The 18,758-nt window shown below is 42.9% G+C and overlaps 1 protein-coding gene across 5 annotated transcripts in view; it reads left to right on the top strand.

Moving 5' to 3' along the window:
* Positions 1-947: 947 nt before the first annotated feature.
* HS3ST5 (heparan sulfate-glucosamine 3-sulfotransferase 5) overlaps positions 948-18,758 on the top strand; it is a 286,342-nt gene continuing 268,531 nt past the window's right edge. For 4 of the 5 annotated variants that reach the window (XM_043439600.1, XM_043439597.1, XM_043439601.1 and 1 more), the window contains exon 1: positions 948-1,762. The gene's annotated coding sequence lies outside the window, so the exon portion shown is untranslated. Of the gene's footprint in view, positions 1,763-2,607; positions 2,704-18,758 lie in introns of those variants that run through there. The other variant, XM_043439599.1, reaches the window with a different exon arrangement.

The following is an 18,758-nucleotide window of genomic DNA, read 5'->3' on the forward strand; positions in this document are numbered from 1 at the left end:
TTTTGTTTGCTTTTTAATGAAACTCCAGAGGGGAAAACTTTGTCCATGAGAAAGATATTAGTTTTCTGGGAAATGTTGGTTGGGTGGGGCTAGATGATGAGGGAAGGGACTGGAGTTAGAAAAGAAACAAACACATCAGTTTCCGATGAGATGGGATTTTTTTCAACCAGGTAGAGAGCACAGCAAACAGCAGGTGGACTCCCCTGCCCACTGCTCTGCTGGGAGCAAGGGATAGGAGGGACGCTGACTGAATTGGGAAGGCTAGTGTGCCTCTCGGTTCGGGATTTGGAACCGGGAAAAAGGCAGGGCCCTGCTCTCCGCTTCCCAGCTAGGCGGTGATCGCCCCCTGTGACTCGGGAGGCACACAGCAGTCTGAGATCCGCCGCTGCCGCAGCCGCCCGACCTCGCACAGCCCCCAGCTCTCCCGCCTGGCCTGCGGGAAGCCACACTCCAGTTCCCCGGACAGCTGTGTGCCCAAGCTCCAGGTCTAGGTCCCTCTAACCCCGGAGAAACCGGTCTCAGCTCCTCAGAGACTTCTGTGTCCCCGGGTTCTGCCACCCTGGTCACTTTCGGGGGTTCCCCAAGCTGTGCCGGGGAGCCCTGAGCGCCCACTCTGCCTCCCCAGCGCGCTCCTGGCCCACGGCTCCAGCGCCTGGGCGGGACACGCGGTGGCTCAGGGCAGGACTGGGGCCTCGGGGTAAATCCTCTCCTCCCCCTTCTCCGCGTTCGGCCCTGCCCTCTGCCTGCAGCGGGCGGCTCCCGTGCCTGCGCCCAGCTCTCGGCAGAAGACACCTGCGCTTCCTTCCCCACCCTTCTCCTCCGCCCTTTTCGCTGCGGTTTCTTCCCGGCCTTGGGGAGCTCGGGAGCGGCAGCTGAAGGAGGAGCAGGGGAGGAGGGAGAAGGCGAGGCGGAGTAAGGGCGCGGTGGGTGGGGAGACAGCCGAGAGGGTGTGGACTGGCAGCCACTCTGCAGCTGGTCGCCGGGGACCCGATCCCTCCCGCGTGCCTGAGTGATGAAGGGGAAGACATTCGCTTAGACACACACACACGCGCGCACACAGCTGGGCACGTCTCCCGGAGGCAGCCGCCGGGGGCCGGGCGGCGGCCTGACAACAGCAGCCGCGGGGAGCCGGGCGCCCACACAGCTTGGCCCCGGCGGCTCCGAGACCCGGGAAGGGAAGATCCCAGCCGCACTGACTGTCGCTCTTTTAGGCAGATCGGGAGGAAGCAGGCTGCCCGAGGACCTGTCACCGCGGACGCAGGAGGCTCTTCGCTCGGCGCTCAGAGTCCAGGGCCGCGCCGGTGAAGGCGTGGGGAGAGGAGGATGCTCACCTCCGCCCGCAGAGCGTCTGCGGGCCCCGGCTCTGCGCGGACTCCGGCTCCCGCGGCTGCCCCTGCTGTGCCCGCGCCGCGGGAGCGCGCCCTGTCGTACCTGCCTCCTGCCTCTCCGGGAAGTGCAGGAAACGCGCCCTAAACTCCACTACTTCTCGCCCGCCTCCTCCCCTTCCCGGCTCCCCGCCCCGGACCTCGCAGCCGCCGGCGTGTAGGACCCGCCCGCCTCTTACTCACGCGCGCACGCACTGCCCCGCTCGCTCGCTCCCATTCAAGCAGACTGGCTCTCGGTGCAGCCAAAGCCCCGGGCGTCCGAAACTACTGGACCAACTGCCGCCGGGACTGCAGGAGACGCCCGGTGGCCCGGCGCGACTCGCCGCTGGTCCCTGCGCCCCGGACGCTCGCCCGCGCCGCCGCCGCCGGAGACCTTGGTGAGCAGGGCTTGCTGCCCGCCTCGCCCCAGGGAGGGGCTCTGGGGGCTGAAGGTTCGTAGATTAGTGGGGAATGGGAAGGGAGGAGGTCGCCACGGGGTGACCTGCTGTGATGCCAGCCAAAGCGCTTTGTGGGGCGCGGTTGTCTTGGGCACTGCCTGGAGGAGACTTTTGAGACGTTCTCTGGGGCTTGGGGTTAAACGAGTGCCAGATGGAAAACGGCAGGGATGATTCTCGGGGTAAATTGACAGTCACTGGTGTCAGTCTGTCTGTCTCCTTGAGCTGGGCGCAGCGCTCTGGGTTCTCTGCGAGGGAGGGAGGACCCGCGTTAACTGCCTTCAGCAGAGTTTGGGGGCCCGCACAGTCACTTCCTGGAGTGGCTGTGGGCTGTCGCTTGGAGCGCGAGACGGCTCTGGGCGAGTTCGGGGCCGCCAGGCGGGAGGAGCGGGCAAGCAGCGGGCAGGCAAAGGCTCTGCGAACTTGCGGGTGGGGTGCGTTCTCCGCCCCGCAGGCCCCCACCCCTCAAAGTACCGGTCCCCGCCCCAGGGCAGCCCCAGTTGACGCAGCCCTTCCCACCCACCCCCGACACACACGCGCGCCCGCGCGCACACACATTCAGGAGGTGGATGCAATGGAGTGGGTGGGCATACCGTTGTTACTAAAAAGTGCGCGAGGTCGCTGTGGCTACTGACTGAAGCGCAGAGACTTCCACTTCTGGGACTTGGGCGACCGCCTGCGTTTAGGGGAGGGGGAAGGAGCGCCCAGCCCCCTGCGGTTGCCTCTACCTGACGGTTCCAGATGCACAGCGAGCAAACCCCTGTCGCAACTCCGGAATCACTTCGCCTTGGCGGACTCCGCTCTCTGGCTTCCCTCTTTGAGTGCTTATGGGTGCCCACCCAAGGGAGCTGCCGCTCAGATCCCGGTCTCCTTAGTACTCCCCGGTGGGTCGGACTCTCTTTCTCTCTCTCTCTTCTTCCCTTCCTCTCCCTCTCCGCATACCAGCTTCTTCATGGAAAACATTGATCCCGTAAGGAGAGGTTTAATATTTGCAAAGTGCTTTATATCATATTACTTTGTGGATACATTTAATTGCACTGTAACTCTTCTCTGATTTATGTAAACTTTAGTCGGATAAATAGCGAGCAGGGTCGGGTTGGGGGTGGGAGCAAGAGTGGGTGGGCGTTCTTTAACGGTGCTCTTTTCTAAACTGATTTGCTAGAAGTAATTTAAAGCTGGTGCTTCTGAAAGCTTTTTTTGCTCAGTAGTTTTGACATATTTCAGGGCTTTAGATAAATGTTTCCACAGTACAATTTATTTCAAGTATATTCAGCTTCTATTCCAAGAAAAAGTTGAAAATAATGAAAGGGATTACAAAGTTGAATATCAAAACTATTTGAATGTTTTTATTGGCATCAATTATGTTGTAGCAGGTTTTTTTTTAAGTTGCCATAGTGGTTCTTCCTGGTGAAGCTTTTAAAAGGAGAAATGAAAGCAATGCTACTTATCTCCAAGTGATTGAGCAGCAGGGTAGGTTTCTTTAGGAATATGGAGTCATTCCCTAGTGAACTGATGAAGACAGAGGAAAACATTATAAGAAACATAATGATGGGAAAGAAACTGTGGCTTAAAACTAACTGCCTCCCATGCAGGGGGTCTTAACAGTGAACAACAACAGCAAACTGCTCTGGCCCCTTCTAGATTACTCTGGGTTATTTAAAAATACTCTTTCCTGGATTCATAACATATTTAGAAACATCATCAATAATGTAATGTTTTCAAATGGATGCCTAAAGCAGATTATATGGGAAATTACCAGCATACTCTTCAGAGTTTTGCAAAAGTACTAGGATCATGGTTTCTAGGTTAAGCCAGACCTCATGCTTACATTCTAATGTGGAAATCACTCCCTTTGACTTCTTTATGAGAAGGTGCTGCCCACAGAGAGTAGACTATGCTTGCATCATTGTTCTTACCATTTTGCAGGCATACGCAGATGTTTTTGAATGAATAATCTTCTTACTCACTGAATTTTCACTCATTCAAAAAGTATTTACTGAGCGCAGGAGTACACACACAAAGCTGAGCTGAGTGTTATTTTAAATAACACGGAAGAGTTTTCAGTGGAAGCAGGGTGCTTACTCCTACGCTGTGTAAAAAGAACAGTAGAACAGTGACTTACTTAAGGAAGCAGCATTTTGCCCAAAGTAGGTGGTCAATCATGAGTTGTTGACTCAAAAATCATATACGATGTTCACTAGCCAGCTTTGCTTTCACCGTAAATCCCAACATTATTCTTAACACACTGTGTCATTTAGCTATGACTCAACTTCAGAGAATTGATGTTGACTTTAATCCTGTCACTCTTTGTCTGAATACTTTGGAGAAATAGAACTATCCGTGCACCACTCTAGCTTTCCCTGTGATTTCTGTGGAGCAGTGCTGGATCTGCATATGTCATTAGTATTCATTTATAAGTAAATGCAAATGTTCCTGTTGCATTGAGAAAGCAAACCTGAATTCAGAGGATGCAACAAATTTTATGCTCCTTTTCTCATCCTTTTATTTTTATATTCTCAGAAACAGTAACATCTCTTATGAGTACAATTATATGTACAAGAGCAGATAAGAAAAATGGTTATTCAGGGTCCATTAGAAAGAGGGAAATGTGTTATGGAAATTTTAGTTGAGAAGAATTCTGGCTCTTGTGGGAGGTCTGGTGAGGTAGTCTTTTATTTTAGAGATGCTCATTCATGAATGAAGTAACTCTCAAGGTAACTTCCTAGTAAAATGAGATAGCAATCCCTTAGTAAAAGGGACACTTACTAAAATTGATACTAAAATCTCTGGGTATGAGCAGTAACACTATTATGCCATTGAAATTATGTGAACACTTGCATATTTTATTTGTGCATGATTTTTTAAATTTCTTTTTAGTACTTATTCAAATATTTCATATTCTGAGATTATTGCAATTAAATGAGTTATTGATTGGTAATGGAATTATAGGGTTTTTTTTGTTTTAAGTAAAGGTGAATAGTTTGAAAAGAGAGAACAGGTCAGGTAAAGAAATTATTATTCAAACCTCAGATTTATCTTCATTCAAGTTCTGTCCTTTTTCACTGGGGCAGTGACAGTTGCTTAGTCCCGTCCGACTCTTTGTAACTCCATGGACTATACAGTCCATGGAATTCTCCAGGCCAGAATACTGGAGTGGTTAGCTGTTTCCTTCTCTAGGGTTTGCTGGGGAGGGGAACCTTAAAACCAAAATAACCTATGATTTATTTCACTAATTTCACTATGACCTAAATTGTTACTATTGAGAAAATCCTACATTGCATTGTAATTTTTCTGTGAGTTTAATACAGATTCTTTAAAACCAGCAAAAGTGTAACTTTTTCCTCCCCCTGAAATCCAATTCAACTGTTGACAAATTTTGTTCACTCTGGAACAGATATTTGTTTCTGGGGGTCATGATGTTATCCTAACCTTTGTAGCAGGAGTGTAATTAAAGGAAACTATTATGACCTGCATTTGAAAATCACTGATCTAACTGAAAACCATTTCAGAGCAGCTAACATTTATCAAAAGTAGAAGTAAAAGATTCTGTCTGGAGAATCTTATAATGTATAAGATCCATATAATGTATAGACAGGATAAATGAACCTCTCTAAATCTCAAATTCAAGTTCCATTATCATGTCTTAATTCACATTTGGTACAATGGGTTATTTTTCCTCTTCTTGAAAAGTTTTGTGAAAGAAAACTCTGTCAATATTAAGAGATGGTTACAGAGTTTGTTTGACTTTGGCCATTTTACCCATATATTGTGTGGGAAGTAGGTAAGTTACACACACACACACATATATATATACATGTGTACATGTATACATATAAAAGACATCTTTATATTTATGGATTTATTTATATTTAGGTATGTATCTACACTTTGTCTAAAAACTCTTTTTTAAAGATTTTTTTGATGTGGACCATTTTTAAAGTCTTTATTGAATTTGTTAATGTTGCCTCTGTTTTATGTGTTTTGGTGTTTTGGTCAGGAGGCATGTGGGATCTTAGCTCCACAACCAGGAATTGAACCCACAACCCCCTGCATTAAGGGGAAGTCTTAACCACTGGACAAGTGACAAGTGAAGTCGCTCAGTCATGTGCGACTCTTTGCGATCCCATGGACTGTAGCCTGTCGGGCTCTTCCATCCATGGAATTTTTCCAGGCAAGAGTACTGGAGTGGGTTGCCATTTCCTTCTACGGGGATCTTCCTGCCCTGGGGATTGAACCCAGGTCTTCCGCATTTCAAGCAGATGCTTTACCCTCTGAGCCACCTTGAAATCCCTTGTCTAATAACTTTGAACAATAGGAAGAGTCCTCTTGGTGGCATAAGTGGTTTGTGAAGTCAGCATTAGCTGGAAAATGGAACTTATTAAATGCTCAACTAGTCTTGATGTTAAAAATTGGGAGGGTACTAAACTTTTTTGAACAAGTTATTTAAAAAACCATATCATAATCTTTAGTATGTGCTTGACACTGTCCAAAGAACTTTGATAATGTAACTCAATTCTGGTAGCCGCCCTGCTCTCCCCAGAGAGACAATAAGTAGATAAAGCAGGTTTTTCTTTTTATTATTATCGTCATTTAGCAGGTGAGGAAAGTGAGGCTCAGCAAGCCTAAATAGATGGCTAAAGCCCCACAGCTACTAAATGGCAGAGCTGGTATGCGGGCCAGGCAGTCCACTCTGCTGTACTGCTGCTTCTGAACGGATAAGTTTGTTTGTTTGTTTGTTTGTTTGTTTCAGTTTTCTTAAACAGGGAACCAAAGGGGGGCCACGTTAAGTTGTAAAGCAAATGCATTCTAGCAACTGAGATTTATGACGGTTTTCAAGTTAGAGTGAATTCTTAAGGAATTCATAAGGAAGGCGATTGGCATGAAAAGCAGAAATAACCTGAACTAGGGCAATGCTAGAGCGGTGCTATAGCTTAATGCAGTTTTTAATGGACTCAATAATTTTCTTAGGTTCAACTACTTTTTAAAATTAGGTAACTTAAGAACTGATGCCATATTTAAGTAGTTTTAATAGCTCAGAGGTTGTGATACTGAATGTTTTATGTTTCCCATAATATCCTTATAATATGGACTTTTTGCATAGAGGTCAGTGTTATGTGTTCTTATATGGTACTTGCCAAAGGAACAGAGTTTAATGTGAAGGTGTGAAATGAGACTTATTCTGCTCTGACCCATGTGTCGTACAGTAAGCATCCAATTAATGTTTACTGCATGAACTAATGAAGGATTTTCTAGAAGTTGATAGTCCAGAAACTTTACATATCTTTATAATTGCATAGTTTTAAGATTGTGATTTAATATTATATAGACTTTTTTCTTTGTCATGGTGACCTCAGGGCATTATCATCTATGAGACCCTGGAATAACAATCTTTATAAGATTGAGTGACCTGAGATAAAGGAAGAGGGTGGGGAAGGAAAGTAAAATGATAAATTGATTAAAATGTTTAAATTTAGAAGTTGACAAAAGGAAAACTGCCTCTAATTATACCTTTTATTTTTAAAGGGCAGATAAGACATAATTAATATTAAGTAATAGAATCTTTACAGTGCTAATGGAGTAGCACAACTCTCTTATCATAAATATTAACAATCTTACTATTTGAGTATAGTTTAGGGAACTATTTAGAAATGTATTAAAATGTCACTGTAATGCTCTTTGCCATAACTAAATCAAGTCAATAAAAAAAATCACAGTAATTCTGAATGTGCTTAAGATAAATAAGGTGTTTATCACAATATAAGTACAGTACTGGAGTCAGGCAGACCTGGCTGAATTAGAGTCCCTGTTTCACGGCTTGTTGACTGTGGGATCTTGGACATATTACCTAACCTTTCTAGTTCCTAGTAATCCGATCTGTTATATGGTTATGGAAATAGCATTCTAGATTTCTCTATATCTAGATTTGATAATATATGGAAAATGCCTTGCATATAGTGTCATGTACAGTGAAGATTCAGGAAGTCGTAACTGATGTCACTGTTATGATCATCATCTTAAAATTACTGTAACATCATCAGCAGTGGTTAAACATAATGGGTACATGGTTCTCTCTTTATCTATCTATCAGTCTGTCTATGTGTGTGTGTGTGTGTCTGTGTGTACTGAATTGGCTGTTCTCCATTGCAAAGCATAGGTTCTGTGGATACTCTTATAGTTGAGAAAAGGATATGAATAGAAGAAATAAGTGTTTCAGACTTAAGCGTTACTGGATATAAAGCACAGAAATGGAGAGGAAGCTTTTAGGATAGCTACTTCACAATATTTTTTTTGCAAGGTCCAGCTATGTATGCTCACACAATTCTTTGGAAGATATATCCTCTTATACAAATATAGTAAATGAGGAAGAGCGAAAGGTTTACTAAAAGCAACTGTTTATATTTATCTGTTTATACCTTATGAGTTGAAGTATTAGGATGCACACAGATTTCTTTCTTTTTTATACTTTTGTACCGTTTTCATGGATTAAAGTAAAAAAGCTATTAAAGTAAAGTAAAAAAGCTATTTCCTAACTCTAATGATTAAATTTGAGTAACTCAATGTAAAAGTTTAATTTTATTCTTAGATTTTTTTTTTCTATAACTCATTAATTCCAGTAGCCAGTTGGCTATCCTCAGTTTATAAAGTTTCCATTTATTCCTCCATTTATTTTGTCCTAATGGATATACTTATTTACCTCTTTTTCTCTGTAGAAATAATAGATGATAATAGCTAATTGACATTTACTGATGTACCAGGCTTTGTACAGGTCTTAACACAATACTTTCCCACAATGCATTCAATGGAATATGTGTCATTAGTAGTTCCATTTCACAGATGAGGAAACTGAGGCCCAGAGATGTCCTCTAGCTAGAGGGGTGGAGCCATAACCTGAACCCATGCCATCTGGCCTAGAGCCCACACTTAGCCGCACCAACAGACGTCTGAGTAGCAATTAGCCCCTACACACCATCCCTGTATTTCTGGGCCTAGAAACCCATGCCTTCCTATTTCCTTGTGTTTTCCCTGCAACAAAAGAGGGATTTATCTTCGATAAAGGTTAATTTCCTGACTTTGTCTTATCACCCTATTTTCCTGTGTATGTATATCACACTATTCTCCTATGTATGTACAGTGGACACGAGAGCAAAGAATGAAACTAGATTAATTTTTTGTAAACTATTGGATCTTTTTTCAGTAGATTTAAATTGATCGCCAAGATCCTGCTACATAGTTGCATTTATGCTTCCCATGCAGTGGTAGCGGATCACCAGTCCATGCTAGTAGAATTTCTACATCTGGTGAGTCAGCTGCCTGTGACCTGAACTTTTTAACTACCTCACTTCTTTCTGAGCTGAATGAAATAGAATGGGACTAAAGAGCCCTAGGAAGCTTGGAGAAGCAGAAGGCTCACCACAGGGAGCCCTGGGGTTCCTGAAGGATTACTCCCTCCTGAGAGTAGCTGGAGAAGGCCTGAGGACTGTTTCATGGGCCCCCTCAAGTGGGCAGGGTTTGTCCCCTTTTTCTCCATGGTACTTGGGACATGGTTTAATGGGGTAGACTCAGAGATTCTTCCTTCAGGCATCCAGAACCTGGAGAGCAGACCACTGAGGGATCCACAGAAGGAAGGATAGAAGGAGGAAGGCAGAGGCAGAAAACAGGGCAGATAAGGGAGATGTGAGGAGGTGAAAGGCCAGTAGGTGCCTTGGTAACCAGTGGGAGTAGTCAGTTTCATTTTATGTTTATTCAGGTATATTTACAATCCTTCATTCCTAAATCTAGCCTACATATGCAGTACCCATGTAGCCCTGATATGACTCTTTAAAAGGAAGGACATTATTGCCTATTGTCCTGATCTGGCACACCATAACGTTTTAATAAATATTAGCTATAATTATTATTGCTTGATTGCCTATAGACAGAATTACTTTTCTTAATCAGGTATTTATCCTATTCTCATACACCATATACTCTGAAATGGATGACTAGATAGTCAAAGGTTACTTGGCAGCATTTAGTTTTGGAATTTCTGAGTTCTGCAAATACTTGCATCTTTTGTATAACAGACGCACAGCTCTGTACTTACCAACAGTGAGATCAAGAGTTCACGGATTTTCATACACCATTACTTTCTTAATGTTACCTCTTCTTGAATACTTTGTTATTTTGCTCTTCTGTACTGGCAGTGCCATCAAGAAAAGTGAGAAAACAGAAAAAAATCACAGTAGCAACACAGGTAACTTGAGATCATCTTGTATTTTTCCTTATCTTCCTCTAGTCTGTCACCTAGACATGACAGTCTGGCCTTTTGAACATCTACCTACCTACCAGCCCCAATTCAACTGCTTTAGTTGAGGCCATAAGAATTTCTCACCTGAATTACTAGCTTCCTTATTAGCTTTATATCTCCATCTTCCTCGGTGCTTCTAAAATTCTTTTCTCAATGCAAACCTAATGATGTACTTCCCCTGCTTTATAGGCTGTAGCATCCTTTGTCAGCAGGATAAAGTTCAGGCTAACTCAACCTTCAAAGCCCTTACTGTTTCAATGGCCCAGCCTGGAACTCATCTCCTATCACGTGCTATGTCTCTGCAAGTGAGCAATTCCAAACAAAGAATCTTTTAGGATTTGAAATAGCTCAACTGGAAATCCATCACCTCCACTAGCTTTGTTCAGTGATGCTTCCTAAGACCCACTTGGCTTTGCATTCCAGGATGTCTGGCTCCAGGTGAGTGATCATGCCATCGTGGTTATCTGGGTTATGAAGATCTTTTTTGTGTAGTTTTTCTGTGTATTCTTCCCACCTCTTCTTAATATCTTCTGCTTCTGTTAGGTCCATACTATTTCTGTCCTTTATTGTGGCCACCTTTGCATGAACTCTTCCCTTGGTATCTCTAATTTTCTTGAAGAGATCTTTAGTCTTCCCATTCTATTGTTGTCCTGTATTTCTTTGCATTGATCACTGAGGAAGGCTTTCTTATCTCTCCTTGCTATTCTTTGGAACTCTGCATTCAAATATGTATATCTTTCCTTTTCTCCTTTGCCTTTAGCTTCTCTTCTTTTCACAGCTATTTGTAAGGCCTCCTCAGACAACCATTTTGTCCTTTTGCATTTCTTTTTCTTGGGGATGGTCTTGATATCTGCCTCCTATACAATGTCACAAACCTCCGTCCATAGTTCTTCAGGCACAGATGATGCTGTGAAAGTGCTGCACTCAATATGCCAGCAAACTGGAAAACTCAGCAGTGGCCACAGGACTGGAAAAGGTCAGTTTTCATTCCAATCCCAAAGAAAGGCAATGCCAAAGAATGCTCAAACTACCACACAATTGCACTCATCTCACAAGCTAGTAAAGTAATCCTCAAAATTCTCCAAGCCAGTCTTCAACAATATGTGAACCATGAACTTGCAGATGTTCAAGCTGGATTTAGAAAAGGCAGAGTAACCAGAGATCAAATTGCCAACACCCATTGGATCATCGAAAAAGCAAGAGAGTTCCAGAAAACATCTACTTCTGCTTTATTGACTATCCCAAAGCCTTTGACTATGTGGATCACAACAAGCTCTAGAAAATTCTTAAAGAGATGGGACTACCAGACCACCTGACCTGCCTCTTGAGAAACCTATATGCAGGTCAGGAAGCAATGGTTAGAACTGGACATGGAACAAACTGGAACAGACTGGTTCCAAATTGGGAAAGGAGTACATCAAGGCTGTATATTCTCACCCTGCTTATTTAACTTATATGCAGAGTACATCATGAGAAATGCTGGGCTGGAAGAAGCACAGGCTGGAATCAAGATTTCTGGGAGAAATATCAATAACTTCAGATATGCAGATGACACCACCCTTATGGCAGAAAGTGAAGAGGAACTAAAAAGCCTCTTGATGAAAGTGAAAGAGGAGAGTGAAAAAGTTGGTTTAAAGCTCAACATTCAGAAAACTAAGATCATGGCATCTGGTCCCATCATTTTATGGCAAATAGATGGGGAAACAGTGGAAACAGTGACAGAATTTATTTTCTTGGGCTCCAAAACCACTGCAGATGGTGATTGCAGCCATGAAATTAAAAGACGTTTGCTCCTTGGAAGAAAAGTTATGACCAACATAGACAGCATATTAAAAAGCAGAGACATTACTTTGCCAACAAAGGTCCATGTAGTCAAAGCTATGGTTTTTCCAGTAGTCATGTATGGATGTGAGAATTTGACTATAAAGAAAGCTGACCGCTGAAGAATTGATGCTTCTGAACTGTGGTGTTGGAGAAGACGCTTGAGAGTCCCTTGTACTGCAAGGAGATGCAACCAGTCAATCCTAAAGGAAATCAGTCCTGAATATTCATTGGAAGGACTGATGCTGAAGCTGAAACTCCAATACTTTGGTCACCTGATGCGAAGAACTGACTCATTTGAAAAGACCTTCATGCTGGGAAAGATTGAAGGCAGGAGGAGAAAGGGACGACAGAGGATGAGATGGTTGTATGGCATCACCGACTCAGTGGACGTGAGTTTGAGTAAACTCCAGGAGTTGGTGATGGACAGGGAGGCCTGGCGTGCTGTAGTCCATGGGGTCACAAAGAGTTGGACACGACTGAGCAACTGAACTGAACTGAAGCAAAGAATAGCTCACAAGTCCATGACTTTGCACATACCAGCCCCTTTGCTAAGAGGGTTCTCTGCTTGTCTAACTTCTTGTCTTCCTTACCACTTCTCTTGTTTTCTTACTCCTCTCCTTTGCAACTTACTCACCCCTACCTGAGCTAGGATGGGATAGTTTTCTGATCCTTTATTATGTATAGTACAGATCATAGTCTATAGAATTATTTGTTTATTTGTTAATGGCCCCCTAATGTATGCTGGGAGGTATTGGGGGCAGGAGGAGAAGGGGACGACAGAGGATGAGATGGCTGGATGGCATCACCGACTCGATGGGCATGAGTTTGAGTAAACTCCGGGAGCTGGTGACAGACAGGAAGGCCTGGCGTGCTGCGATTCATGGGGTCGCAAAGAGTCGGACACGACTGAGCGACTGAACTGGACTGAACTGAATGCACGTATATACATACTCCTCCCAACCTCCACCAGTGCCTGGCCTGCACCGTCATCCCTCGCCCAACACAAAGCTGGTGTAGACATTCTGGTAGCTGTACATCTAGTACAGCCTTCCACATATACATAGTCTTTGTGCCAGGACTCTTTTGATGTTTAAAGTAGGCCTGAGGAGAAGGACACTTCTGTTGTTCGAGAAGAGAAGCAAGTGTGTTTTATAACCTAAGCTGGCAAAAGGGACCCTGACGTGGGAGAGAGTATAGGGCAGAGGAAGGAACTGGACATCTTTGTGTGTTGCCCTCTGGATGCTCATATGAGGAAACAAGGTCTATGTTCTGCCCACCTCAGTCATCACCAGACCACAGGTGCATAGGATGCCTCTTTGTCCCTACTGTCTAAACACTTGCCACCAAGTATCACTTGCCAGCTTCGAGCAGCTGGGGTGAGCAGCAGGAAACAATATCATGACCGTAGTTCTAGGTCGTCACTCCTGCATCCAGGCAGCTATTCACGAGCACCTGTTGTCGTCCAGGAGCATCACCTAACTGAGTCAGAAGACTGAGTTTGGCACATGCATGCATGGGTGCTAAGTTGCTTCAGTTGTGTTCAGCTGTTTGCTGCTCCATGGACTATAGCCCACCAGGCTCCTCTGTCCATGAGATTCTCCAGGCAAGAATATTGGAGTGGGTTACCATCCCCTTCTCAAAGGGATCTTCTTGACCCTGGGATCAAACCTGGGTCTCCTGCATTGCAGGTGGATTCTTTACCATCTGAGCCACTAGGAAACACGAGTTTGGCACATGACAGGCTACCAAAGATGCAGTGAAATTGTGGTTGTAGGAGCCCATAAAAGTCAGAAACTTTGAGAGGTCCCGCACCTATCCATGTTTGTCTTATTGATTTTTTCCTTTGCATTCTTTTTAAGGATCTCAGTGACTATGCTATCTGTTCTGAGATGCTGATCAGTCAGAATTTTTAATATTTTGGTTTTTTAGAACTATCTGGAATAACACATTTTCTCAGTAAAGGAGGTTAACATTTATTTCATGGAAAGGGAGAATTTATACCATTTCCATTGGACCTTGCATCTCTTACCCAAAAGAAGAGTTCTAGGAAAAGGAATACAAGTTAGTGTCTTTTGCCTGCTGTATTTCAAAAATACATTAAAGTATTTCTACTTTTTTATTATTAATATATTCCCATCTGGATAGCTTTTTTTTTTTTTTTTTCACCTGGGATGAACAAATTATTAATTCTATTGAAAAAATGTGCTGTATTCAGAAGAGTAGTTGCCAAATTTGTTGGGACCTATAACAAGATAATTAATTATCCAGCAACATGAGGACTATTGGAGTGTTGGATGTAAAACAGATGGTGGGAGAAGAAGGATGAGGCAGTCAGGATGCTGTGAGGGGTGTGATAAGTCTCTCAGGCTGTGTGGGGTAAAGCCACTTGTGTGCCAAGCCTCCCTCAGACTCCCTGCTGCACGTACTTTTCCCCATTGATCCTTCCACCACTCCATCACTTCACTCCTTGAGACCCCGGCTTCCCTGCCCCCCTGCCACCACATTCATTTTAAATGTCAAGGGGAAGTAAGGGGAGGTGAGGGCCAAAGGTCTGCTCCCCTTGGACCCCGGACACAATGCCAGCATCTGTGGTGGCCCCAGCACCTCTCCCATGGAGTAAGTCAGGCTGCCATTACCCTTGTCCTGACATTGCTTTTAGTCCTGCAGATGTAAAGCTTTAAAGGGTTTGAGGTTCATTTCAGAATCAGTTAAGATAAATGAAAATTACAAATGAACGCAGTGCTTTTTTTTTTGTTTGTTTGCAAATTTCAAAGACCTAACCTGAAGTCTAAACATTTCCTGGGAGAAAACCTGGTTGAATATCAGTGAAAAAATGCTTACAGGAAACTGTTACTACCCCCATCTCCCCCTGCCAACCTTTTCACAGTGATCTTCCCCTGTGTTGAATCCAGTTAGTGTGAATTGGAAGGTACATTTATACCAAGCTCAATATTTGATGGTAGAGATTATAGTAACTCCCCTGTTGATGCTTTTCTTATAGATTACCATCATGATGCATTTTTAACTCTGTGAAAGTCATAGTACTTGGTGGTGGGACAAAGGTGGTGACGTTTAGATTTCAGATATTAAAAAAAAAAAAAACTGACTAACTACCAAGTTTTTCACTCTTGCACCAGAAAATACAGAATAATCTAGTTAATGTCTTCACAGGAAAGTTACTCATTCATTATAAAAGAGTGAGTTCCTGATTTGAGGAAGTAGGCAGTCACCTTGCCTACCCCACCCTCTCAATATCAGACCCATCTTTTATCATTTAAAGTAGAGCTCCCTAAAATAGATTACCCTGACAAGTAGTAATTACTGACAGCTGCATTTAATTAGCAAAGCAGATTCCTGCTCATGACAATAAAGTATTATTACATGTTTAGCATTAGCACTGGCAGTAAAAGAGGTGACTTTGCTAACACAGAACTAGAAGACCTGTTTTCTTTATTTAAAAACACACAGAATTTGGCTGGAATTGAGCTTATGCTACGTGGGAGTGTCTATGGTTACAAAAAGAAAGAAAAACAGTAACTATAAAAGTGGGTTTTTTAACAGGCAGATTGTACAAAGAATAAGAAATAGTCCAGTGCCAAACATTGGCCCCCAGTGTGGAATTGTGTGTCATTTTTTGTGTATCTGTTTGTGTGTGTTTGTGGGGCAATCAGGGTAGAGGTTATGGAGGTGTTTGGGTGTCAGAGACAGAAACACAATTAACCCATGTAAATTAGTAATTTCTGGTTATATTGACACTCTTGCTCTCCCTCTCTCCCTCCCTCCCTGCCTCCCCCTTCCCTCTCCTCCCTTCCTCTCTTTCTTCCTTCTTTCCTTTTTTTTGTACTTTACCCTATACACAGCTCCGGTGGGACTCCAAAATCACAATAGGTGGTCAGTATTTTGAGCAACATTACCACCTTCCTAACATCATCAATCTGCAGAGGAGAGAGCTGCTACTAACTTTAAGAAGGGCTGTGAAGAACGCTCAAACTAGCAGTCCTTGACTTACATGACGTTTGCTATTTTCAATACTTCAGGGTTTCACTCGAGATATATAAACAGATAAGCTTATTGGGGCATTATCAGTAGAATGATAGTCCAAGAACCTAATGTATTTCCTCACACTCATAGAACCCAATTTAAAAATAGTTATTGGAGGTCTAAAAACATGAATCAAAAATTATGATGTTGCATGTCTGGAAGTTGTTTTCACCAAGAAAGCTTAGTGTGGTTTCAGGGTGCTGCTTTAAGTTATCTGGACAGCATTTATTTTTTGAGTTGTAAAAATAGACTCAGTATAAGATAGTGCCATCTTGTAACTTGCCACTTATAAATTCTGTATTCATAAAAATCAACTTATGTATCCATGGCAATAAGAAGCAAGATGAATATGAATAAAGAAATCCTAAATTGATCCTCAAAAAAATTTCCATCATGAAACTGTTCAGCAGACTTGCTAAACTTCTTTTGTTTTTTGGTTTTTTTCCTCTCTCCCACTCACCCTCTAGTGGACATAAGCTAAAGAACAAGGGGCCTTCCTAGGCCAGAGCAAGGTAAACAACAGAGATTTCACAAAGTATGTGACCAACACATAAGTTTGGTACTTATCGTTATCTACAATTATAATATGACCTTCAACTATGTTCATGACCCCAAACTGGGCAGTGTACCATCTTCTTTCTCAAACACTGGTCATTCTAACAAGGGGGTTTAGGAAAAAAATTCAGGAGCTTATCTGTATTTTAGGGAGATTTTAAAAAAAGTAAATTCTAAGAAACAGCATTCATATGGATACTAAATATAAATATCTAAGCAGTTATTCAGTTAAAACCATTAGAGTTATTTTGAATATTAAAGGACGAAGCTTCACTAAATTTAAAATCCTACTGAGTCTTATAATATATTGGTATTTAATAGAGTTTTATTTTTGTGCTTTAGAAACCAACCAACAATAGACAATTCTTCACTGGAAACATTTTATAGGATTCAAGGACATTGACTAAAAAGAAGTATTGTGATCATTGAAATTGGATATGTTTGACAACTCAATGTTTCAGCTATAAAACTTTCCAAAATTAGATCTGTAAAATTGGAAACTCTGCCACGCAACTGCTCTAATTACTGTGCTAGTTCATAAATTAGTACTGAGGAATAAAGGCTCAAATATTCTCTTTTAAGAATGTCTTTGATTCAATATTGTCATTGCTCAGAATTCCATTTTCAGTCATTAGATAAATACTTGTTGAAGGCCTACTGTGTATACAGAGATGAGCAAAACACAGTCCTCTGGCTTCAAAGAGTCCGGTGAGAAAGTAAACTTTTGCATTACAATTAAATAAAGGATTCATTTGTTTCCACTTCTCACCTCCCACCACTAGAATGTGAAATCTACTGAAAGCAAGAATTTTTGTTTACCAATATACCCTACATATGCTAAAATATTGCCTGGCATATATATAGAAAGTGCTCAATAAATACTTGTTGAATGAAATCATAGTTATATGAATTATTAAAGAAGAAGAGTAGAGGAACAGAGAAGAGAATTGGGAGGGAAAGGAGTAAGAAAGTACTTCCAGGAGGAAGTAAACCTTGAACTCAGTCTAGAAGCTCCAAATGGAAAATAATTTGAGCAAAGCTTACAGGGGCTACATATACTTGCAAAAAGCTGAGTAGGTTTGTTTGTTTTTTCTTTTTCTTTTCTTTTCTTTTTGTTTTGAAACATGCCTTAACATTAGGTCAAAGAAACACTACTTTGGCAGTCAAAAATATTAAGTTGAATCTTAGTTCAGTTCAGTTCAGTCGCTGAGTTGTGTCCGACTCTTTGCGACCCCATGAGTCGCAGCACGCCAGGCCTCCCTGTCCATCACCAACTCCCAGAGTTTACTCAAAAACAGGCCCATCGAGTCGGTGATGCCATCCAGCCATCTCATCCTCTGTCGTCCCCTTCTCCTCCTGCCCCCAATCCCTCCCAGCATCAGGGTCTTTTCTGATGAGTCAACTCTTCACATGAGGTGGCCAAAGTACTGGAGTTTCAGCTTCAGCATCAGTCCGTCCAGTGAACACCCAGGACTGATCTCCTTTAGGATGGACTGGCTGGACCTTCTTGCAGTCCAAGGGACTCTCAAGAGTCTTCTCCAACACCACAGTTCAAAAGCATCAATTCTTCAGCGCTCAGCTTTCTTCACAGTCCAACTCTCACATCCATACGTGACCACTGGAAAAACCATAGTCTTGACCAGACAGACCTTTGTTGGCAAAGTAATGTCTCTGCTTTTTAATATGCTATCTAGGTTGGTCATAACTTTCCTTCCAAGGAGTAAGCATCTTTTAATTTCACAGTTTCAATCACCATCTGCAGTGGTTTTGGAGCCCCCAAAAATAAAGTCAGCCACTGTTTCCACTGTCTCCCCATCTATTTCCTATGAGGTGATGGGACTAGATGCCATGATCTTCGTTTTCTAAATGTTAAGCTTTAAGCCAACTTTTTCACTCTCTTTCACTTTCATCAAGAGACTTTTTAGTTCCTCTTCACTCTCTGCCATAAGGGTGGTGTCATTTGCATAGTTGAGGTTATTGATATTTCTCCCAGCAATCTTGATTCCAGCTTGTGCTTCTTCCAGCCCAGGGTTTATCATGATGTACTCTGCATATAAGTTAAATAAGCAGGGTGACAATGTACAGCCTTGACATACTCTTTTCCCTATTTGGAATCAGTCTGTTGTTCCATGTCCAGTTCTAACTGTTGCTTCCTGACCTGCATACAGGTTTCTCAAGAGGCAGGTCAGGTGGTCTGGTATTCCCATCTCTTGAAGAATTTTCCATAGTTTA

Source organism: Cervus canadensis, chromosome 20 (genome assembly GCF_019320065.1).
Source record: "Cervus canadensis isolate Bull #8, Minnesota chromosome 20, ASM1932006v1, whole genome shotgun sequence".
Lineage (NCBI taxonomy): Eukaryota > Metazoa > Chordata > Mammalia > Artiodactyla > Cervidae > Cervus > Cervus canadensis.